At 40.9% G+C, this 24,492-nt stretch overlaps 1 protein-coding gene and 1 long non-coding RNA gene across 4 annotated transcripts in view; one reads left to right on the plus strand and one right to left on the minus strand.

The window, feature by feature from the left end:
* The first annotated feature begins 8,509 nt into the window (after positions 1–8,509).
* The window catches only part of RHOA (ras homolog family member A), a 28,020-nt gene continuing 12,037 nt past the window's right edge, over positions 8,510–24,492 (plus strand). Inside the window, exon 1 of one of the 3 annotated variants that reach the window (XM_083429569.1) lies at positions 8,510–8,674. The gene's annotated coding sequence lies outside the window, so the exon portion shown is untranslated. Of the gene's footprint in view, positions 8,675–19,347; positions 19,475–24,492 lie in introns of those variants that run through there. The other 2 variants (XM_083429571.1, XM_083429570.1) reach the window with 2 other exon arrangements.
* Positions 12,918–24,492, minus strand: part of LOC310672442 — a 131,253-nt gene continuing 119,678 nt past the window's right edge. The window contains exon 2 of the long non-coding RNA XR_014508583.1: positions 12,918–13,010. This is a non-coding gene — a long non-coding RNA (uncharacterized lncRNA). The remainder of the gene's footprint in view (positions 13,011–24,492) is intronic.

A 24,492-nucleotide genomic window follows, 5' to 3' on the forward strand; every position in this document is an offset into this window, starting at 1 on the left:
TGAATCAGACCAAAAGCCTATCTAGTCTAGTGTTCTGCTTGCAAGTAGCCAACCAGATAGATGCCCACGTAAATCCTTCAAACAGGACATGAGGGCAAGCGACCTTTCCAGCTGTTGTTCCTCAGTGACTTATACTGATGCTCCTTGTTGATCCTGGAGGCAGAATATAGCCATTATTACTGATACCCATACTGGAATTATCTGCATTCTCTTCCTGCTGACATCACTGCTTAGTTTCCCACCTCCAACCCAGGATAGCCATGTATCTGATGAAATGGGCTGTAGTCCAACTAAACCTTAAGCTATGATAATGCTTTATTTTTAAAGTGTCACAATACTCCTTTTTTCCTATGTCCCTTGGAAGCAATTCCTACTTACCACAGGCCCACAAGTGAATTACTGTTTGTTATCATTGATACTGTGTATGTCATCCTGCCCTCCCTTAAAGGAGTTCAGGGCAGCATACATAGAAATGGTGCTGTGTCACTCTCAACATCCCATCCTGATGTATGTTGGGTTGAGTTACAGTGATTGGCTCAAGGGCATCAAGTGATCTTCATGGCTGAACAGGGATTTTAAGCTGCTACTTCCCAGTTTTAAGTAAGCAGTGGAAATATCTATGCACCATGAAGCAGAAAGACAATTGATAAATAGCCCTCAAGGATTGTGTGAGTATCTTGAAGAATGTCTTAAATTTTAGCTGATCCCATGTATTTTCCCTAAAGGGGAAGGGTGATCAGCAAAGCAGAAATCTGTGGCTTCAGACATTGTTGGTCTGATCTTAAGAATTCTGAGCTTCCATACCCGACCCACAAATTCTAAGTTTCCCTCCAGGCTGTCAATATTTTGTTGGAGCGATTCAATTATATAACAGCAAACTTTTTTTAAAAAATCAGGGGTTTTCCAGTAAGGAAAGTGACAGGGAAATGCACCAGAAAGTGAAGCATGATGACTGATGCATGAGAATCTGATTACATTGTGGATTATAAAGTAAGAGTCAATATTTATCATTTCCACACCTCCAAAAGCTTCCTGAAACATTCATGTTCTAGTTCTGTTTGCTTTGTACAATAACAGTTCAGAACTTTTAAAGGAAATTTGTAGCCACTTCCTCTTACTAATACAGTGGTATCTCGGGTTACATATGCTTCAGGTTACAGACTCCACTAACCCAGAAATAATACCTCAGGTTCAGAACTTTGCTTCAGGATGAGAACAGAAATTGTGGCGCGGTGGTAGCAGGAGGCCCCATTAGCTAAAGTGGTGCTTCAGGTTAAGAACAGTTTCAGGTTAAGAACAGACCTCCGGAACGAATTAAGTACTTAACCTGAGGTACCACTGTACAGGTCATGGGTGCTATAAAAAGGTTGCTTTTATGAGAGGATTATCTCTGCCTTGTTGATAATGTACATTATCAACATGAGGGTACATGAGGTCTCAGTCAGGCTTAAAACAATAGTTTTTTGACAAAATCCATGTGCACATTGCTTCTATTCTGGACACTTCAAATTTTTCTTCAGCTACTGGGCAGTAAGGAGCTATTGTAGCATAAAGGTGAACTGAAATAAAACAATCTTGAGTGAAATGGGATATTCAGAGAGATGATGCTGTTTCTTAAGTCAACTACCAGAGGCATTTTCTACTGCAATTAAATTACTAAGACAAGGGCAGGCCCACTTTTCACTTCCAGTAAGTTCTTACTATCTTTTTTCCAGACTTGCATGCTTTTCTCAGTATTGACTCATCTCTCCTAAGGGGAAACTGTCAACTCCCATTTGGCCTCGAAGCTTAAATTTGGCAATAACCAATTTTTACAGAGCTGAGAGAAATCATAGTTTGGGAGGAGGGAGCATTAACACTGTTTACTCAAGCATTTGCCTGTGGTATTTATTTACTGAATCTTTAAGGCTTTAGAGGTCAAGGAGGTGAATCTGATCAATTCTCTGACTAAAACTGGATAAATTGCACAGGATGTACATCACCTTACTCTTAAGTAGTTAAAAGTTAATATAGAGTGTTGTAAAAGGGCAGGCTGAAGAATTGCTTTATGTCACACTATCCTGAACTTGGTACTGCCAAGTATTCAACATGACAGGCTTCTGCAATAGAATTTCTGTTTCTGCTTCATATATCCTATGAGGGAGCAAGGACACCTGTCTCCTACTTCTTGGAGCTACCTTTCTGGCCTGGCTGAAAAAGGTATTATCAGAAAGTTAGAGGGAGAAGTTCATAGTTTTCGGGTGACCTAATGCATCAGAGCAGTGGGAGGAACCTGACCGGTGCCCATGCTGATGGGTTGGAGTCTAGCAACAGCTGGAGGCCATATGCTAAGCTAACCCACATTTAGAGAAATCTGTGCACCTTCGCCAGCCCATCTGCCCTGTGAAGAAGGAAAGTGAGGAAGGCAGGCAGAGACAACATCGGGGCTTGCTCCAGTTGCATTGTCCCCCTCTTCTCCACCCTGGCCAAGAATGGATAAGACCTGTTGGAACAGGCCAAGGGTCCATCAATTTCAGCATCCAGTTTCTAAGATAAGTCAACCCAGATGTCTCCCAAGAAGTTCAAGAACAGGAAGACAAACCCTGATTCTTTACAAGAACCTCGCTCACTTTCCATTTTGGGGCTAACAGAACACGGGCCACTGCTGTTAAATACATAAAACTTTTCTAAAACAACAAATTCTGGACCAGGTTACTTATAACACTACATTATTCTGTATTTAACTCTATGATCAATTACATCATCTAGGGTAAATTCTATTTGTGTGACCGCACTTTACAAAATGTCATAGGGCAGTGATCTGAAAACAGGTACTTCTGCTTGAAAAGGGCAAATCTGAAAATTTCCCTTTTTTGGTAACAACATGGGCTGCTGTTGTTGCATACATAAACTTTTCTGGCACCTGGGGATTTCTGTCTGGGTTATTCCCAACAAAAAGGACTCTGGCTTTTTGGGGAAGGTAAATTTAAGCATTTTTTTCAACTCATCGTAAATCATTTCCCAATATTATTTTACCTTTTGACATGTCCACCACATATAAAAAAAGGTTCCTCCCATTTCTTTACATTTCCAACACATCTTGTTCTGCTTTATGAATCAGCTAAGCCACTCGGAGTTAAATAACATCTATGAATCATTTTCAAATAGTTCTCTTTCAGAAAATAACACAGTAAATTTCAAATCACTTTTCCAACATTTCTCCCAGAGCTTGCAATCTATACTGTGCCCTGTATCTATTGCCCAGTGTGTAATTGGTGCTATAATTAGCTCATCTTTTGTTTCCCATTCTAATAAAAAATTATACAATTTAGACAGGAGTTTATCCTTCTTTTGTAAGTTCTTTTTCAAATTGTGAGCTTTGGTCCAAAACTCCCCCTTCTTTTGTCTACCTTAAACATATATTTGGTGTTATTGTAACCAATCCGTAACTTGGCCCCTTAAATTCTCCATAGGTTTCAGTCTGAGTTTGCCCCCTGTAAGGCACCCATTATCTGTCCTCTTAATTGCAATTGCTCCAATGAGGGATAACCATAAAAATGTTTTTCTTTCTAGAAGATTTGTATATTTTTCCCAGACACTACAAATTCTTCCCAAGAACGTGGTTCATAGAACTCTTATAAATTTTTGCTTTCCCATACTAAAGACATGCATACCAGCTGAATTTTAAGTCATCCGTCACTTAAGCTTTTCAACTTGACCACCCTACCCCCTTCCTTTATTTTTGATGGCAGACTTTTATTGTTACCTTGCTTTCTTCAAACAGCTTGTTCCCATGCAGGGCAGCAAGCATTTCTGGAGAAGACTCCCTTTTTGTTCTCCAGTCAATATACCAAATAGATATGAATGTGCCTGTTGGGAGCTCGCTTTGGTTGCCACAGGACCCCTCAATGTCCCGGTCATCCCCAGGACCTCCTTCAGGCTGCTTATTGCCTCTGAACTACTCCAAAAAAGCAGCAGCCGGGTCATTGTTATAGCGGTGCCAGCTTCCTTCTCCCCTTGCAGCGGCAAACCATAAGTCCACATCAAAATTTCATTAGAATCATAGAGTTGGAAGAGACCACAAGGGCCATCGAGTCCAACCCCCTGCCAAGCAGGAAACACCATCAGACCACTCCTGACATATGGTTGTCAAGCCTCTGCTTAAAGACCTCCAAAGAATGAGACTCCACCACACTCCTTGGCAGCAAATTCCACTGTCGAACAGCTCTTACTGTCAGGAAGTTCTTCCTAATGTTTAGGTGGAATCTTCTTTCTTGTAGTTTGGATCCATTGCTCCGTGTCCGCTTCTCTGGAGCAGCAGAAAACAACCTTTCTCCCTCCTCTGACTCGTTTGCATACAGCCATCTTTCCCATAGGGCTTAGTGGTGCGTCGCGCCAGGCCGCCAGCCTCTCAGGGGCACCCCAGCAAGCGGGGGAGCTGCGAGGCTTTGCCAGCGGCCTCCCCTTTCTCTGCACACCCGTCAGCTGTGCCCCGCCAACAATAAGGCTGACAGGCATGGAGCTTCCCTCCCAAGCCTCTGCGGGGAACACTCTCCTCCCAAGGAGGCTTGGGAGGGAAGCTGTGCTCTCCTGCAGAGGCTTGGAAGGGCGCAACTTCACTCCTGAGCCTCTGTGATCATTGCTCTCCTGCAGTGGCATGGGGGGTAGTTGTGTCCCCCTTCCCCCAATGGCTGGCAGTGCACAGCTACAGCCACCCCACTATCCGTGGTAATTTGGGGGCGCTGGGCAGATATTTGCACCCCGGCGCCGCATCTGCTAAAGACGGCCCTGTTTGCATATAATTTTGGACCTCTGATATAGAAATGCAGTACCATTCGCTGATATCCTGCTAATTTATATGTCCATGTTTGACTTGAGCAGAGTCTTCACCATAGGGAGAAGTTTACTGTAAGGCTCTGGGGAACAGTCATGAGAATATGTTGAATTATGAAGCAATTAGCTTTCTTTTAATCATCCACTGGGGAGAACCATGAAACATTAGTAAGCTCAAAAGGTGCATCATTGCAGCGTGGGGTGGGGGAGGTACTGCATGATCCATGGCCTTTTAAATGACGAGGTGCTGGTGCCATCCAGTGGTTTTTCTAGGAAGTAGTTTCTGTATATGGTATACAGCCAAATGAAACAATAAGACATGTCTCCGTGGGGCCAGTTCTGTACAACATTTAAGAAGAGCATCTATGGAACTAAAGCCCCATTTGCACTATACACTTAAAGCAGTAGCATACCACAAAAAATCTTGAGAACTGTAGTTAGTTAAGGGTGCCGAGTTAGGAAGTGCCTGCTCCCCTCACAGGTCTAGTTTCCAGAGCAGTTTAACAGACCTTTGCCACACAATGAATAGAGTTAGATCAATAAATTTAAACTGATCAAAGTACTATGAGAGTGCCTTACAATGAATTTCAAGCGCTTTGTCTGAATTAATCAAACCATCACCCCCACTGTAGTTTTCCATTTAATGTAGCAAGTCTACCACTCAACCAGTGCTGCCAATTTCAGTGGAGGTGTACAGTGGGTACCTCGGGTTAAGAACTTAATTCATTCAGGAGGTCTGTTCTTAACTTCTTAACCTGAGGTACCACTTTAGCTAATGGGGCCTCCCGCCACCGCCATGCCACCGCCACACAATTTCTGTTCCCATCCTGAAGCAAAGTTCTTAACACGAGGTACTATTTCTGGGTTAGCGGAGTCTGTAACCTGAAGCGTCTGTAACCTGAGGTACCACTGTATAAAGTTGGAAGCAGGACATCTTTTAATATACTCCCTCCCCTATCAGTAGTTATTTTCATTATGAACCCCCTAATGAACCATTTTACACTTTCTGTCACTACAGTGGTACCTCTGGATAAGAACGCTTCTGGTTGCACACACTTCGGGTTACGAGCTCTGCTAACCCAGAAGTACAGTAGTTGCTACAGGTTGCGAACTTTGCCCCGGGACGTGAGCAGGAGGCGCACGCGCACAGTGGGAGGCGCCATTAGCGAAAGCACGCCTCAGGATAAGAATGGTTTCAACTTAAGAACGGACCCCTGGAATGAATTAAGTTCGTAACCAGAGGTACCACTGTATTTTTATTGCTATGAGAATTGTTGCTCTGTATCCAAGATAGGAATACCAAATTGTTCCCCTGAGCAAGTTGCAGTAATTTCACTTTTACCCTCTTAAGTGAAATATATCCTGGGAATCATTTTCAGCAGAGTTCAGGAACCATTGTCACTCTTGAGGGCCACATTCCCTCCTGAGCAATGTGCCAGAAGGGGCCGAGGCAAAAGTGGGCAGAGTAACCAATAAGATATTTTACCCTTTGTACAATAAGGTAGAAAGGGTAAACATACACTCACACATACCCTATCATCCATCCAGACATGCAAGAACCATTATGGGTGTTTAGGGACACATTCCACAGGCAAAGTTTGCAAATAGAAGGGCAGGGTAAGTTACAAGATTTGGGGCTTATTTTTCTATATTTTCTGTCAGAATACAGATTCTGCTTGAAATTAACTGCAAATAATTAGCTTACTAAATTTTACTCATAGTTTTGCTGGTTTCCCCAGCTGAAGCATATATACAAATAACTAATAAAATTAAAAGGCATAAGACATAAGGGCCAAACACTAATTCATTTTTTGTTAACACATTCCCTCATTTCCTATCACTTGCATATTATACACAAATTCTAACCAGCTTGATCTTCAAAGCTGTGTGTGCAGTAGAGCTGAAGAGCATAAATAAACATGCACAGAGAACATTTTATAATAAATGAAATATACATTATAGCTGCAAGCCAAAGTTGATATTAACGTTTATTGTTTGGTGTATGTACAAAACTTGATTCCTGCTGTGTTTCTTTTCAAAGAAGATCATCAAAGGCTGTAAAAAGCCAGTTCTGCTTTTATTATAAACTCCCACTTGATAACTATAATCATTATTTCGAGCAAGCATTGCAGAGACACCTTGCTTGTGTAATAGCATATAATATTTTCTCTCAAATTCTAGAAAAGGTATTTCAATGGGGTGGCTGCTGAAAGAAATGTTAAAACTGTCTATATTTCAGTGGTGTACAACCTGCTTTTCATGCAGAAGGTTCTGGATTCAGTCCCCACCATCTCCAGGTAGGTCTGGATAATCCCTGCCCCAAACCCTAAGGCAGGCATCCCCAAACTCAGCCCTCCAGCTGTTTTGAGAGTACAACTCCCCATCATCCCTAGCTAACAGGACCAGTGGTCAGGAGTGATGGGAATTGTAGTCCCAAAACAGCTGCAGGGCCGCGTTTGGGGATGCCTGCCCTAAGGAGCTGCTAGCAGCAGGTGAAGGTAAGGATTGGGGAACTATTTTGAGGCCAAGGACTGCATTCCTCTTATTCAACTTTCTGGGGGTAAACATGCAAAAGTGGACAGAGACACATACGTGAATTTTACCTTTCTAAAGTAAGACACTTTACACATACACACACCTCTCTCTTTCATCAAGGCAAGCTGGAGACATGATCAAAGTTCAGGGACACATTCCAGCCAAGGAAAAGGCATTCAAGGAGAGTGCCAAGTGGGGTTCGAGAGAGATGTAGTACAGGGAAGAGCCCAAGTGGCCCGGGGCCTAAGTTGCTCATCCTGACTCCTGGTACAGGCAATGGTCTGAATTTCTCTAAGACAGTTCCTATGGCTCTGACAGTAAATAACTTTGGTGAACTCGCTTTATATTCCGTGGGAGAGGGGACAGGACAAGTTGCCAGGCGGAGAGAGGGGTCCAGGACTAAGCTTTTTGCAGTGTTTCAAAGATGGGCGAGGACAACAAAGCCAACATCCCTTGTGGCGGGCAACCATTCTGCAGTTATCTTTTAGGGAAGTTTGATGTTTTATCACTTTTTATTATTACTATTAATATTCTGTTGGAAGCCACCCAGAGTGACTGGGGTATAAATTATTATTATTATTATTATTACTATCATCATCATCGACAGAAGGGGTTCCAGGTTTCTGTAGTGATTTAAGACCAAACAAGAACAAAAGGCAAACGAAGAGGAACGCCCGACCTTTGAAGAACTCTCTTCCCTCTCGCCGTGGGGCAACTTGTTTCTTTCCCCCCACCCACCCCCGTTGTGGGGCAACAGTAGACTCAGAAAAAGCAAAGCACAGATTCTCGGAGGAAGGGGCTCATCCGGCGATTGCTCTCTTTCCCGATAGGCGCGCCACGGCAGGTGCCCGTTCACCCGCCCGGCCCTGTTTTTCCTGAACTCCTTCCTGCTCGCCTAGCCCAGCCCAAACACCTCAGCCCGTCCGGACGCAGGTGAAGGTAGGAGGAGGCGCGGCCTTGACTCTTGCTTTACCTCCGCTGCACGTAAACATGCGCACACCCAGTCCCGGCACCCCCCCCCCCGCCCCTCCAGGCTTCCTCCTTCGACGCCGTCGTGAAAGTTAAGAGCCTGTTCACAAATAGATTGCGTCCTTTTATAGCGCCTCCTCCCAGCAGCCCCCGCGCCGCGGCCGCCGATTGGCCGCCGAGACGCGAAGGGGCGGGAACGCGCACGTCGCGTTTTTTTGTATGAGAGCGTGAACGCGCTTTCCTCTCGGCTCGACCCGCCCCGCCGGTTTCCGTTCCTCCTCAGCCGCTGCCGGAGTTTGGGCCCGTAGAAGGAGAAAGGAAGCAGCGCCGGGGAGACGCAGCGGAGGAGCCCTTTCAGGTAGAGGAGTCGGAGAGGCCGCGGGGTCAGCGAAGGGGGCGAGGGCGGCGGGCGGCGAGGAACGCGGGAGCGGAGAGGCTCCTGGCCCTGCGTGGCCGCTCCCTGTGCGGCCTGCCCCACCCGACAGCCAGTGGCCACTGAGGGAGCGGGAATTTCCTCCGCTCTTCCTGGTGAGGCGGTTAGAGTAGGAAGTGCCCCCCCACACAAACACACACTACGTGGGCGGGCGAGGGGCTCGTGGCCACAAGCTAAGGCGGGGTGGGGGTGGGGGGAGCGGGAGTGGAGCCTCCCGCTGTCTGTGGGTGACGGGGCCGCCCGAGCCTTTTATTTTCCTGGTGCGAGAAGAGGTGGCTCAGCCGCCGCCTTCCCCCTTTGGGTGGAGTTCGGGAACTGCCTGTTCCAAGCGGGTGGCGGGTCTCCAGGTGAGCCCAGCGGGGATGCCAGGCGGGGGCTCCCCACGGCTGCCCTCCTTTAGCTTTAAAACATAAGTTTCTGTCGATTGTTTGGGGTGGAGGAAGGGTGGTGTTTCCTCTCTTGTTTGTCGAGCTGCTCTTTTCCCTCCTCGGCGGCCTTGGCGTTCTTTTTTTAAAGCAAAAATAACTCTTGAAAATACCATGAAAAGTGCCCGAATGTGCAGTGCTGGGTTTTAGATTTCGCAGAGCCTCTGGGCTGTGTAGTGGTGTAGCCCCGGCGCTGAATCTTTGTATGGGTTTCTTCTCCAGAAGTGTGTGGGTGTTCTCAGATCATAATAGGAGGCCCAAATGGAGAAGACACGCTGTGTGACTGAATAACGTTGTGTTTTGCTGAATAATGTACTAGAAGCATGCAGTTAACTTCCAGATTTGCTGCTGATTTAGATTTTCATCCCGGTAGCATTCTGTCACATCATCAACTTCAGTTTTGTGCTTGGTTTTGTTTTAGAGGCTTCTTTACATTAACTTAACTGATTACCTCATAAGACAAACAATGCAAGGGGTTGATGCGACCTGATGCGAATTGCAGCTGAAGCCAAACAGGTTTTTTTCTCAAATGTACAGTCACCCTCAAGAGTCACTAATCAGACCCAAATTTCCTCTACAATTTATTTTGAAATAACTTTCACTAATTATTTGGGATCTATTCTTAATGTGTATTTTCAGCATGTTGGGTCTATCCATAATATATACTTTGATGCTTCAAAGCACATACGTTTCAGTAATCCTTGTGATAGCCCTGTAAGGCAGACCAGTATCAGTTTCTCATACTGCAGATGGAGTTCAAGCCAAGAGGACAGTGACTTGCCCAAGGCCATCTAAGCGTGTTGATGGCTAAATTGGCAGGTCTTCTCAAAGTTTTTAGCAGAATGTTTTTATATAATCCAATGCTGAATGGGTTCAAATGTCTACTCTTTCATGAAGCTCATTGCATGACGTTGGTCAGTCATTATCTCTCAACTTAAACCTACCTCACAGGGTGTATGTGAGACTGAAAGGAGAGGCCCTTCTCTTGGAAAAGGGGTGGTGTAAAAATGTAGTAATAAAATTATAATGTTGACCCCTTTTTGGTTAGAATGATAGGGAGCAATTTATCTTTGCAACAAAAATAATAATAATGGGTGGAATTCAATGTCCCACTACAGTAATATGATCATTCTGTCAGTGCAAGCACTGCTTGGCAGGTAGAACATCTCTCCTCCCCTGTGTGCTGTTCTAGAGGTTCTAGGTATTCAGAGCAGATTGTGGGAGAACGTAAAGGGCTCCATTGCACTAAGAGGTCTTAGGCTACCAGGTTAATTCAATCCAGCTCAATGTAGTAAACAACAACAACCCCCCTAAATACTCAATGTTATGCTGTTCTGGCTCTCTGGTGTCATTAATAATATGATTCAACACTTGTAGAATATACAGCAGGTTTTGAAATATTTTCTGTATCTAACCTGTCTTATATTTTAGTCTGGAAGAATAGATCTGATTGGTAATGCAGCCAAAGACCCAACCCACTAGGTGTGAATAAATAACCAAATTAGTAGCAGTGGCCTGTAATGCTTCCTGTAGCAGTATTTACTCTAGAAGTAGCAGACAATTAGTGATCAGCATTCATATTCTTATATAGCCCATTCCACGATCTGTAGGTTGATATCTTTTCCTGATAGCCACCTGTCAAATAATATTTAAGGACTCTAAAGTAACTGTTGTGATTGGTGGGGTTGCTATGGTAATGCTGTAGGTTTAACACTGCAGTGGGAGGGCTGTGTAAGCATAGCTAGGAAGAGGAAACGTTTATGCAATATTCTGTGTTTGAAATGTTTCAAAGGGTAGGAAAGATTGAGAAGTTGTACTCAAATTACCTACAAATTGCTAGAGTATGTTGGGCTTGGTTGCCACTATATAATTAGGAATTTCCGTCTGGCTTAAAGTGTTATGATAAACAATGAAAGTACAGTAACTGAAAATGTGGGTTTTTTTCTTCCCTTTCCAACAGCATACTATAGGCGTAGGGAACCTTTGGCTGTCCAGATGCTGCTGGACTCCATCTCTCATCCTTCATGACCATTGGCCATGCTTGCTGGGGTTGTAGTTCAGCAACTTCTGGAGAACCAAAGGTTTCCCACACCTGGAATACTACATGAAAATCACCATTCAGTTCTTTACATGCATAGTGTATTATGCTTGTTTTGATTTAATGAATCTACTTAAACACCTGCAATTGTAACAGTGATCAATAAGGATTTGTGCCTTTTTTCCAGCAGAAGTTCTTCTCAAGCACTGTCTTCTCTACCCAATGAACCAGCCTACTTTATTGCTGTCACAAACTCTACTTTCATCCATACTTCCTTAGATTGAATATTGCAAGCTTGCGCTCTCCTTATTTTCCTAAAAAGTAGCCAGTAAACTAATCTATGGCTTTGAGTAAAACATTTCCACACATACTTCATGTATATTATTCCCTTGTTTAAATGTTTCAAGGTCTGTCCATATGATCTACAAGCCTGTCTTTATTATCTTGAGCCTCTTGTGCTCCAGTACTTTTTTGCAGGGAGGGTAGATACATTTTATCCCTCACCCAGTTGCTTTTTAATTGTCAATTAGAAGGATTTAGAGTAGCAAAATTACATATATTTTGGAATGGAAAAAAACTTTCACATAGGTAAACTGGCCTTGAATATGATTTTTTCTCAGCTGGTCACTGGTACTGCCCTAGTACCCTTTAGAATTTCACTAAATCAATACAAATTTCACCTTCAGATGTGTTTGATGTTTATAATGCTTCTCATGAAATGAGTTCTGTCACTGATTACTGTTGTAGAAAATTTGATTTGGTCATATTTAAAAGTCCATTCTCAATGCCTTCCAACAGAGCAATTATTTCATTTTGCGGAACTGAATGGAGAAAGCTGAATACCCACAATTAGAAATAATGCATCTACTGTTAATTGCACAGGTGTAAGGAGAAAACAGTTCATAGTTGGGACAAGTCTCTAAAGATCACTTGAGGTGAAAGTACTCTTTTTTTTCTTTCTTTTTTTGCAACTTATCGCATATTGGATCCACATATCACACTTCTGCAGGTGATATTTTCTACACAACCAGAAAGAGGCATGTGGACATTGAAAGTTATGCTTGGGGACCATCATCCTCTCAAGACTCCTCTTAACTTCTGCAGAGGAGGCAGGCTCTATCAGTTCAGTGAATGAGAGCTCCCTTTTGTTCTCTGAACTATCTCTTAGTTCTTTCTTTGCAATTTTGGACTCGAGATGTTTTGAGATAGAATCAAATGGAACAATCATAAGGGAAGTGTGTTCCCTTGGAATCACCAAATGAATTTTCTCAGAAGGTTAATATCTGACTTAATTTCTGACTTATTCACACATGGTGCAATAAGTTAGGGTTAGGCTTTTCAACTGTTTTTGCCAGCATTGTGTGTACTGCACAAGTATAGAAGAAAATATATATTTCAGTGTATAGCAATTAATGCACTTAGCTTTTTACATCTAGCTTCTCAATACACAGTATTCTGCAGATATTAAAAAATAACTATCCACCTAAAAATAACTAGCCAGACATAGATTTTTAAAGTACTCTGAAAAGTTTGTAGTGTTGGGAACAACTGTGTAGTAAGTTTCACAATTTGAGGGCCAGCATTGAAAAGTTCCTACTGACCAATTGACCTTACAAGAGAGCCTCTGAGGCGGATCATAATGCACAGACAGGCTCAATCAGATGGAGGTGGTCCCCGGAATAGTGTGGTCCCAAACTGTTTAGAGCAGGCATGTCCAAAGTCGGTTTCGGGGGCCTAACCCAGTCTGCCAGTCGATTTAATCCAGCCCCTGTGGCAGTATATGTCCTGGGGTAAAATCCTAAAAAAAAAGCTCAGCAACTTGGGGGTAAAATTGTAAAAAAAAACTTAACCACTTGAGAGTTGCTCCTCTGCCTTGATGACTTTGATTACCCTGTTCTGCACTTTTCCCCACTCTACAGTATCCTTTCTGAGGTGCATTTACCAGGACTGTACAGAGTACAGTGGTACCGCGGGTTAAGAACTTAATTCGTTCTGGAGGTCCGCTCTTAACCTGAAACTGTTCTTAACCTGAGGTACCACTTTAGCTAATGGGGCCACTGCGCTTTTGCCTTGTAATTTCTGTTCTCATCCTGAAGCAGTGTTCTTAACCCGAGGTACTATTTCTGGGTTAGCAGAGTCTGTAACCTGAAGCGTCTGTAACCTGAGGTACCACTGTACTCCAAGTGTGGCCGCACCATTGATTTGTATAATGGCATTATAATATTGGCATTTTTATTTTCAGTCCCTTTCCTAATTATCCCTAACATGGAATTCACTTTTTTCACTGTTGATGCACCAAATCCACTATGACCTCAACATCTTTTTCCTGGTCACTCACCATCTGTTGAGACCACATTAGCATATATGTCAAGTTAAGGGTTTTTACCCTAATCAAGGTCACTTTAGACTTGCTAACATTGAATAGTATTTGTCATTTTAATGCCCCTTCACTCAGTTTGCAGAGATCTTCCATGGATCAAAGATTCTTAGCTTGGTGCAAGGACTGTTTGGCATTCTGCAGGCATAGTGTAGTGCCAGTGTGGTCCACTTGAATTGAGTCCACTTGCACTCAGGCAAGTTGGGCATCAAGGCATTTGTTTTCCAGCCCTGCATCGTAAAGCGTTGATACAAACTTGTTCCTCAAGTAGTGTTAATACTCCTGTGAATTTTGGCCACAAATTAATATTACTTTCACCTCAAGAAATGCTTTTGATCTGTAGCCTTTATGATTAAACTCTTCATAATTGGTTGCTTTAAAAACTTAGTAGCAAACTTCACCTTTCCAACATTAAAAATTGCCAATCTGGTATCTTGAGCTTCCATCTAATTCTGTAAAGCTTAGTATTTGGATATGACACTGGCAGTACATTTCTAGAACTTGAAGTCTGTAAGATGACTTCCTTTGTTTTTGTTTCAGTCTAATTGGTTTAATCATGAAGTGTGGCTCGGTGTTTTCTTTTTTAAAAAATATTTGATTTTTCAGATTTTATCATCACAATTATTCATATATTCAATGATTTTCCAAGAATATAGTATAGATTTCCCCCCACCCCTGTCCTGAATTCCAGTTTCCTCCCCCATAATTTCTTGCATCTCATTTTATTTCTCCAAACTTTGTTTTCCCTCTTATTTATCTTAATTCCCAATTATATAATTACATAAATGTTATATCAAACCTGCTAACATTTTACTATATTTACAGTGGTTTTTTAAATAAGAAGAAGAAGAAGAAGAGTTTGGATTTGATATCCCGCCTTTCACTCCCCTTCAGGAGTCTCAAAGCGGCTAACAATCTCCTTTTCCCTTCCTCCCCCACAACAAACACTCTGTGAGGTGAGTGGGGCTGAGAGACTTCAGAGAAGTGTGACTGGCCCAAGGTCACCCAGCAGCTGCATGTGGAGGAGTGGAGACACGAACCCGGTTCCCCAGATTACATGATTACCGCTCTTAACCACTACACCACACTGGCTATAGCAGGCATGTCCAACTCCCAAAAAACTGGCAGTGATCTACCCATTGTCATTGGAAGGAGGAGAAGTGTGCGTGGGGTGGGTGGAAGTGAAGTGCCCAGAGTTGTTGAGCTTTTTTCAGGGGCAAGATTGCACAGAGTTTTTTAGGTTTCCCCCCATAACTTTTTGTACACAATAAGGATCCCGCGATCTACCAGGATCAGCCAAGGATCTACTGGTAGGTCGTGATCTACTGATTGGACATCTCCGGTCTATAAATATCTTGCATTCTTGCTGAAACTTTTTCTCATCTTGATCTCTGGTCTTCATGGTCATCTTTGCCATTTCATCATAATCCATCATCTTAATTATCCATTCTTCTTTTGTTGGTACCTTTTCCTCTTTCCATTTCTGGGAAAGTAATATTCTTGCGGCCGTTGTTGTGTACATAAATAGTCTTTTTAAGTCCCTTGGTATTCTGTCCCCTGTTAATCCAAGTAAAAATGCTTCTGGTTTTTTGACAAAGGTTATTTTAAACATCTTTTCAATTCATTATACAGTATATCATTTCCCATAAGTCTTTTACTTTTCTACAGGACCACCACATATGGTAAAAAGTATCTTCCTTTTCCTTACACTTCCAGCATACATTTGATGTACTTTTATACATTTTTGCTGATTTTGTTGGACTCAAATACATTCAATACATCATCTTCATATAATTTTCTTTCAGCGAACAGCAAGCTGTAAATTTTAAATCCTCTTTCCATAACTTCTCCCATTGATTTAATGGTATATTTTACCCCACATCCTTTGCCCAATGTATCATAACCGCTTTAACTTCCTTGTCCTTTGTCTCCCATTCCAACAGTGATTTATACATTTTTGATAACAGTTTTTCATTATTGTCTAATCTTTTTTCAAACCTTGAGAATTCTTTTCCAAAACACACACCTTTATCTTTCCTGAATATATCATTCAGTTGATGGTGTTGTAACCAGTCTGATAACATATACCTTATACCTTACTTCATTGAATTGGTTTTCCACCTCCATTAACAATTCTTTATAAGTCGCCCAGCCATCTTTCATATTTATATTTTTAATAGATATCACTTCTAATAGGGAGAGCCACCATGGTGTTTTAGTTTCCAACAAGTTTTTATACTTTCCCCATATTTCATAAATTGATTTCCTTACAATGTGGTTCAGGAATCCCTTATGTACCTTTGTTTTTCCATACCATAAATAAGCATGCCACCCAAATCTGTTGTCATGTCCTTCCAAATCTAGTAGGTCTATATTCCATTCCCATAACCAGCAAAGGCAGGACACCTCATAGTACAGTTTCAGATCTGGCAGGAAGAATCCGCCCCTTTCTTTAGCATCTGTTAACAATTTATATTTAATTCTGGGTCCCCCCCCCCACCAGACAAATTTGGAAATATATTTTTGCCATTGTTTAAAGTGTCCTGCCCCCCTGACCACAGATATCAATTCAAATAGGAAAGACATCCTTGGTAATACATTCATTTTTATCACAGATATCCTTCCCCTTAACTCGGTGTTTTCATTAATATTTCTACCTTTCATCATTCTGTAGGTATGATGAAATAAATTTGCACTGAACCCTATAAAAGCTGAAAAGGAACAAAGAAAAATGACTAGAACTGCCTTTTCAAATTACAGTCTTATGCAAGTTTTCACAAATTTGCTTGCCAAGGATCAGGAACTCTTCTCAGCTTGACCTGCCTTTTTATCTTCTGAGTTGGGATATGGATGTTTTTTGTACTGAGCTGTGGAAAAAGCAAAAGTGACAAGAGACTTGCATTGCTTCTATCTTTTCCAGAAGCCCAGAATGGTATAATACTACCAGTCACTTTCCTAAGTCTTCAGACATAAACAGAAGACTTGGGAGGAATTGACTGTGATAAAAAAATAAGGTTGGCTAATAAGTTGATTTAAGTACCAGAGCACCGACAGAAGGGTGGCCAATGTTCACTTAAATACCAGATAATTGAAAGACTATTGTTAGTATTTTTTTCTGCAACTTTATTATCCTTAAAAACAACTATTAAAACTCTTTACGTTCCTGTACTTGTATATATGACTACTTAAATCACTTCAGCATAATATAAATTACCAGAATATGTTGGGTCCAATGAATATTGAACACCCCCCCCCCCATCTGCCGAATGCATTTCAACCATAAGGTGGTCTTCAGTGGTTAATAATAGTATTGCATATCTCTCAAGCATTGGAAGTTCTTTCAAAACATCTGTCTCCAAAAATGCTAGTTCTTTCATATACGGGGAATCTTGTAAACAAGTTGAAGTGTTTTAATTTTTCATATATCTTTGATACCTTACATCTATTAAACAGTTTCTAAGATATACAATTCCACCAATACTCTTTATGTAGCATACTTCGGTACATTTTCTGGAAGCTTGGTTGGGATTTGATTTTACGTAAGTAAATGAAAACTGGTAGCCTTGGAGCAAGAAGCTTGTGTTGCTTACCAGCTGGACCCTGGCTCCAGTTGGCATGAAGGTGCTTGGCTGGAGTGCTTGCAGGATTTTATTCACATTGCTGACCCATCCAGTTAGGAAACAGCTGATGATTAAAATTCAATTTCTGTATACAGAGTAAATTTAATAGTAGGATCATTTAGATGCTGCTTTAAGCTCAATCATACCCATCATGCATTGTAAATCAGATTGGAGCTTCAAATTCCTAAACTTGGAATTAGAATAGCTTCAGGCAAAGACATCCCAGAACTTTTCATTTCAAATATATGTACAGCTTCTAAGCTTGAGATGGAGGGGAGGGAGACACTTGCATAATATTAAAATCCATAGTCACTCAGTAGCTGCATTTGAATGTAACCCTAAACCTTTGACTTGTGCACTCCCATCTCCTCCTTCAGCGTATCTGCAAGAACCTTTGCTTAGATTTTAAGTTAACTTCAGCTTGTTCTATTGTCTGCTTGTTGTCTTCCAGATCCAGACAAATCTTAACTATGGTTTGTTTAAACAAGCTAACTTCAAACCTCAGTTTATAAAGCGGACTTGTTTCAGCAAACCATAGTTAAGATTAGCCACAGTTCAGGTTTAGATGATGTAACAAGCTGAAGCAAAAGCATCTGAGTTCCTTATGACTGTGCCAGGGAGGAAGGGGAGCCAGAGTTTGAGATTTGTTCCAACTTGTTTTCATAATGCTCAGCCATGATTTAGCGTTATACGTGAAGAAGGCCAATGACTACCATTAGGTTCAGATTCCCTTTGCAGCATTGCTTGAGATCAGCCTGTCTCCCTACCCCTGATTATAATCCTTTTGGTTGGTTGGTTGGTTGGTTAGTTTTATGTTAGTTGCCTTATTTTATTTGAGTTCATCCTTAAGAGAAATATTGGTTACAATCCAGACTTAAGTGTGTGTAATGGGACTAGCAGAAGCTGACTTTTCCAGACTCCTGAAAATGCTCCACTGAGTAGCAGGGCCCTGCTGAAGGGGATGGGCTATGGCACTGAGGGGGACCCCCCAAAATCAAGCAGAAGCAACTTCCATAAGCTGGAACTACACTCAATGCAGGTTCTTTGGTCAATTTGGGGGGATTTCCCCGCAACCTTGATGCTTATAACTCTTCTACCACTGCAACATTTTTACTTGCCAAAGTAATTAAATATCTAATATTTGGTTTAGAGTAAAATGTGCAAAATTAGCAAATATACTTAAAATGTATTTGGTTAGCTTGAATCACACTAGTATGGGTTTTCTTGGCAAACAACTTGCATTTTGTGACAACACAAACTGCTCTTTGTCTGCCAGTAACATTCTGGAAGCAGGAGTTCATTACTTCTATATAGCCATTTTTGCCGAGACAGACTCAGTTCTATGTATATTTGGAGGTGAGCCCAAGTCAGTGTGTTTGGAATGGATTTTTCTTTGTTCTAAGATTTCAGAAGTTGTAACCAATTCCTTACTAAGATACATAAGGGTAAACAGTCTAAATTTGCAAACGGGTCAGACTTTTAGTAGTTGCGGCTGAAGTTGTTCATTCTGGTTCTGATTCAATCCAGAAATGTATTTGAGACTCAAAATTACTTTTGAGTGCAGAGTGTACACCACCTAATTAAAACAGCCTAAAGAAAAGAGAATTTCAGCCTTCCATTAAAGCTACAGGTGGCTTGCCTGTGGCCCTCCAGATATTGCTCAACCATCAATCCCACAAGCATAGTCATTTATCAGCCATGATGGGAATTGTAGTCAAGTAGCATCTAGAGGGCGCAGGTGGGCCACAGGGTAGCCCTTGCTATCTTAAAGCCTTTCCCCACTAAATGTTCTGACTACATACTGTTCACAGAGTGGCTAGGGAAGCCCGGCCAGATGGATGGGGTACAAATAATAAATTAGTAGTAGTAGTAGTAGTAGTAGTAGTAGTAGCAGCTGGTACTTTCCTTTTCCAAAAGAAGTTTAAATATACCTTCTGGTCATTCTTTTTCCTATTAGTCTTCTATGTTTTACATAGTGTTATGGAACTACACTATGAGGTAGAATATAATTTTATAATCTTGGTACTGGAACTATCCAGAAATATGATGCCCTTCAGTGGGGATTGTATTTGTGTCTATGCCTTCATTTCCTGGATCTTGATTCTTCCCCCTTCCCTGCCCCCAAATATACAGAATCTATTATCCAGGAACTTTTGATTCAGGCTAAACTGAAGACCTGCAGGAGGCTAGAAGGGAGAGACATGTACTTCCTTCCTTAAATGTCAACACCAAGGAATGACTCATAGTCACAACCACTTTTCTAAGGTTTGTCAACTTTGGGGTTTTTTGTTTTGTTTTTTTGTTCCTCTACATGAATTAGAAACCTTATGTGTTTATCTTTCACACTTAATTGGGAGTAAACTACAGCTTCTTGGTAGCTGCAACCCACTTCAGGATGTTTCTGCTGCTGTCCTGCAATTTGGCTCATGGTTCAAGAGTAATTCTTTCTGAATCGTCCTTTGCCTTACTGTCAGAAAACATTTGGTTGGCTGTACTGCCGCAGAGGCGTTCCCAAAACTTGCTTCACAGAAGACTCTCTTTTGAGGAGGGGCATTCTAAAGCATTGTCTACAATATTTGTGTGTGTGTGTGTTTAGTTAATTTCTATGCTCCCTTCAGTATAAATGTTTAGGTTGGTAATTAATCTACACAGCTATATTATGACTTTCACTTTTATATCTGCACTTTGAGTTTTGTTGAATAAAGATAATTTGAATTATTTTCTGATTAGTTATCAAATAAAAGAAGTGAATTAGTCTGCATGGAGGACGGTGAAAAATTATTCCAGTGATGGGCTCTAGAGTGCTCAATTCATACATATTAGCTGCTGAGAAATTGCAGTGTTTCAGGAACCAGCTACAGCTGACTACAAAATGAGGCTGTCAGATACTTGAAGTCACCTGAAAGTTTGTTGTATCCTATAGCAATCCCAGTTCACTTGATTAGATGTCTTCAGTTTGTTGCTACTACTTCAGCATAATTCTGTTTAGTAGACTTAGTAAAGTAGCAATTGAAGGCAATTTGATAATTTTATTTATTTATTTTTATTTTCAATATTTGTCCCGAGTCAAAATGTATTAGGAAAATGTTTACTAAAACATTTGTCCTGCAGGTAAAGAAGGCATTCAGTGCAGACTCTTATTGTCCTGCTTATTTTTTCTTCTGTAGGCGATAGTGAATTTGCTTATAGCGTTATTGCATGCTCTGATCTCTCAAATCCAATTTAGCTTTCTTAGGAAGTATCCTTGGCTCTTGTTTTATCAAAATTGAAGCTGTTTATACTGAGGCTGAAATTGCCTCAATACAGAGGGTATGAAATGCAGTTTACGGCACTGATTGCAGTGAAGTTCCAGTTCCATTAAAGCAGCTTTTAGGCACATACAGATCCAAAGAACCACTCTACTAGTAGGTCTGTGTGTCCAACTGGTTTCAAGGGTGGATGTTTCCAGACAACAGTCTCCTTTACAGAAAAGGCACTACTTCTGAAACCTATAGTAGGTTTAAAAGCCATTTGTGATGTGGCAAGCAAGGGTGATGTTTCAGTTGACCTTTCATCTTCTCTCTGGTCATATACAGACATGGAAAGGTTACACCCTGCTTATTGCACTAGCCTACCAGATTATGATGCTTAACTCAAGTGGAATCATTAACTTTAATAACTGTGCAGTTGTAAACGTGAATTATTTTTCATTTTCAGTAAAAATAATACATATATTTTCAAGGTTGAAATACTGATATTATGAAGATAGTCCTAATTTTATAGGGTTGGATCCAGGCATGTCCTTCTACAACTGAAGGGCTCCTTTGGTTTGTGGAGGGGACTCCAATCCAGCACAAATTCCTGTTGGAGCAAACTGGCAAATTGATCAGAGCTGTAGGCAGGATCCTGTTCTGGCCCACCAACTGCGGGTCACTTTTGAGAAGTGGGCAAGACTTGCCCACCTGTTAACAACCTGACACTATATATCATATAACTTCAAAGAAAGAATCAGGGTTGCACTTAAGCACCCCAATTCTTCCTTTTTTCGTTGCAGCCCAAACTTGAATTCAAGCTGCAGCTGCAAAGATTCCTGCTGTCTGTAAGCCCTGCTTTCAGCAGCGTTCAGCTGCACCCAAAAACTCCTGAGTAAAACCACTCCCAGCAGGGCTTATATTTTGTGCCATATTTAAAAAGCACCAAACACTGGCTCCATTTGATGGGGAGCAATTGGAAGCACCACCACTCTATCAGAGAGTTCCGCATCCCTCTAGAGCAGATTTTTATGGGCTGCAGAGAGGAAGAGGAGAAATCTCCTTTAATCCATTAGCGCATGAGTGTAATTTCACTCATGGGAAATAAGGATCTAGCCCATAAAGTTATTAATACATATTTGCTTAATTTCCACAAGTGAGGAAAACAGTGGTTCAGTTAGGACTGCAGAAACCATTTAAAAATTATTCTGATACTTAATGCCAGTATAGGTACAATGTTAACTTGCAGTAGGTAAATGTCATTAATGTCAGATCTCTATATTTTGGTGTGGGACTTGAAAAGAAGGAATGATTTATAAAACCTAAGTCACTGTGTTCATTGTAATTGAAAAGCTGACATAAGTCACCAAAATAACACACTGAAAGCAAGTTTTGTTCTGTCTTAAGTCTTTAATTTAGAAAGCTAACGTAGCATTTGGCAGCTGGCAACAGCTTACCTCATGCACTTAATTTAACAACAGGAAGCAGCTTTTTAACTCTCGCATAACTTTTTTTCCTAGTTCTTCCTATCACCCGATGGATACCAGAAAAAGTATTCTGGAAAGCTAGCAGAGTGTAAATATATTGCTTTTAGATTTTAAAAACTTAATTGTCCCCTTGTTTGCAACAGGCTGCAAGACATCTTAAAGCCTACTCTTTGTGGTTAAAAAGCAGATAGATATGAAGGAAGGAGGGGAAGAGCTCATTGTATGAAATTAATGACTGAGGTAGTTTCCTTGTGTTGCCTGTGTATAGGACAGATTGTATATGTCTAGCACAAGTATCACAAATTCTCAGAGAAATATCTTCCATTGCATGTTTAATAATCTAGTCTTCTCATTTATTTCTGCATTTTTTCTTAAGCGTAACACACACTTCTGTTGTTTAGCTGTCTGCAAGTTATGCCTCTGCTGCTTCAATTTTGCATGTAAATATTTGTGTAAAATAGTTCGCACGTGAAAAATTCAAAAAACTCAAAGAAGCTTAATTCATGACATTTCATTATTGACGTATGTGGAATTAAGGCAGCAAAAAAAATTATACATCTTGGATACTGTCAACTAAGAACCTGAAAATTACCTTGGTTTGTGATGTTTTAATACAACACAGCCTTGAAAATCTACAAGTTACTAGGTCACCCTGCCTTCATATACTTGTGTTAATCACTTGTGGTTTAAAACAAATTTACAAAAACTACATGGCCACCTGGAGGCAATGCTTAACTTTCCACAGCAACCAAGCAAGTGGCTGTTTATATGCCTAATGTGACACCTGTTAATGAGATGGATAAGAATCTCAGAATGGAGACAATTAGGCTTTATTCCTGCACATACTTAAGTTATAAACTCCCCCCCCCAAAAGCCATTATGTATTCATTTTTATGCAAACTTAAGACTTTTACCCAAAGAAATCTGTGTTAAAAAAGAATCCTTAAAAAAATCCTCAGTTGCTTAAACACAGTAGTGAAATTGTACTTCAACTTTCTGATAAAATGTTCTGGCAAGCTGAAAATGGTGATGTGGGACAAGCTGACTGTTCTTTTGCAGACTATTAAGGCTTAAAAGCATTGAGCTTTGGGCATTGAGCTTCAGACTTATAGCTTCCCTTTCAGTCTGTACTGCCCAGGTCTTTCTTCTCTGCTATCAAATGTTACATGAAAGTATGTGTATTTTCTCTTTCATTTTTCAAGGAACTATAAATTACTGTATTCAGTGCTACATTCATAATGCTTGCATTGGTTTGTATCATTGCATAGATATAGACAATTTGTAGGCAAGGAAGTGGCACTCTAGATGGTTCAGTGATATCTCCTAGGCCTAGATGGAATATTCTCTAAACAAGAATAAGAATACAGTATATTAGTTGTGTGTTGTCACGCTGAACTCCCTAAGCAACTTAGGGTACTGATTTTTCATTGTCTGAAAATAGTTTTGGCAAGGGATTATTGATGGGTCACAAAGTTTAATTTGGAGGCAGGCCTTTTTTTCTTCTTAAGTCAACTAGCAAATAGATAAAATCATGCAAACCCCCCCCAGTTTTTGTGATAGTGACACAGCCCTTTTAGTTTCACTGAAATTTGCTGAGTAATCATCTTCTTAGGGTTAAATAAAACCCATTACCCTTCCACACAGAAATTCAGAAGTCTTTTCTCCAGAATGCTGTATTGTGTTATATGTAGCTTAGAAGTAGCAGCTCTTGGTGCACTTAAGGAGAAATAGCAGTAAAGAACAGTGGTGATCTCATGGCTATTTTTGTATTCAAGTGTGCTTGTTCCAGAAAAGACAAGCCATGGGAAATGTATGTATCCATGACCTTCATTTTTTCCTAAATGGAAACAGGCCTCTAATATTGGAATGAAGCAACATACTTAAAAACAACATTTTAAAAACATGAAAAATTCTTGAATATCAGGTTCAAAGGTACGAATGTAATTGATTATAGCATTGCTTTTGTCTCTGACCAGGTTGCTGAACAAGCAACATTCTTGGGACTTAATATTGCCAAAGTACTTTCAAATGCTGCAGAACACAGAATGTCTTCAGGTATTTGTTCCAGGAATGCAGTCTGAGAGTCTGCCAAGTGTGTTGCTTGTTCCTGCAACATGGTGACATGTACAAATGAAATCATGCATTTTCAAACATTTATCAATCAGGCAACAACCAAGTGAAAGTTCAAGTGTGTTTCAATTGATACAAATTTTCCATTTTCTGAAGTTAATGAAACAAAAATGAAAGTTTTTGGAAGCTACAGATCTTCCAGACACTGGAGAAGTTGTTATTTTTCAATATTGGTGTATTTTGCTTGAAGGATATAAATAGAATAAAGGATAAAATACAAAGAGCTAGCGGTGTCATGGTCAGGCCAGAATATAAAACCAGGACATGGAGGACCAGGGTTCAAATTCTGCCTTAGCCGTGAAGCTCCCTATGTGACATTGGGCCAGTCACTCTCTCAGCCTAACCATTTCACAGGATTGTTGGGAGCATAAAATGGAGAAGAGGGAGAAACATGTACACCACCTTGAGGTGCTTGGAGGAAAGGTGGGGTGTAAAT

The sequence above is a fragment of the Podarcis tiliguerta genome, assembly GCF_965153285.1.
Source record: "Podarcis tiliguerta genome assembly, chromosome: 2".
NCBI classification, from domain to species: domain Eukaryota; kingdom Metazoa; phylum Chordata; class Lepidosauria; order Squamata; family Lacertidae; genus Podarcis; species Podarcis tiliguerta.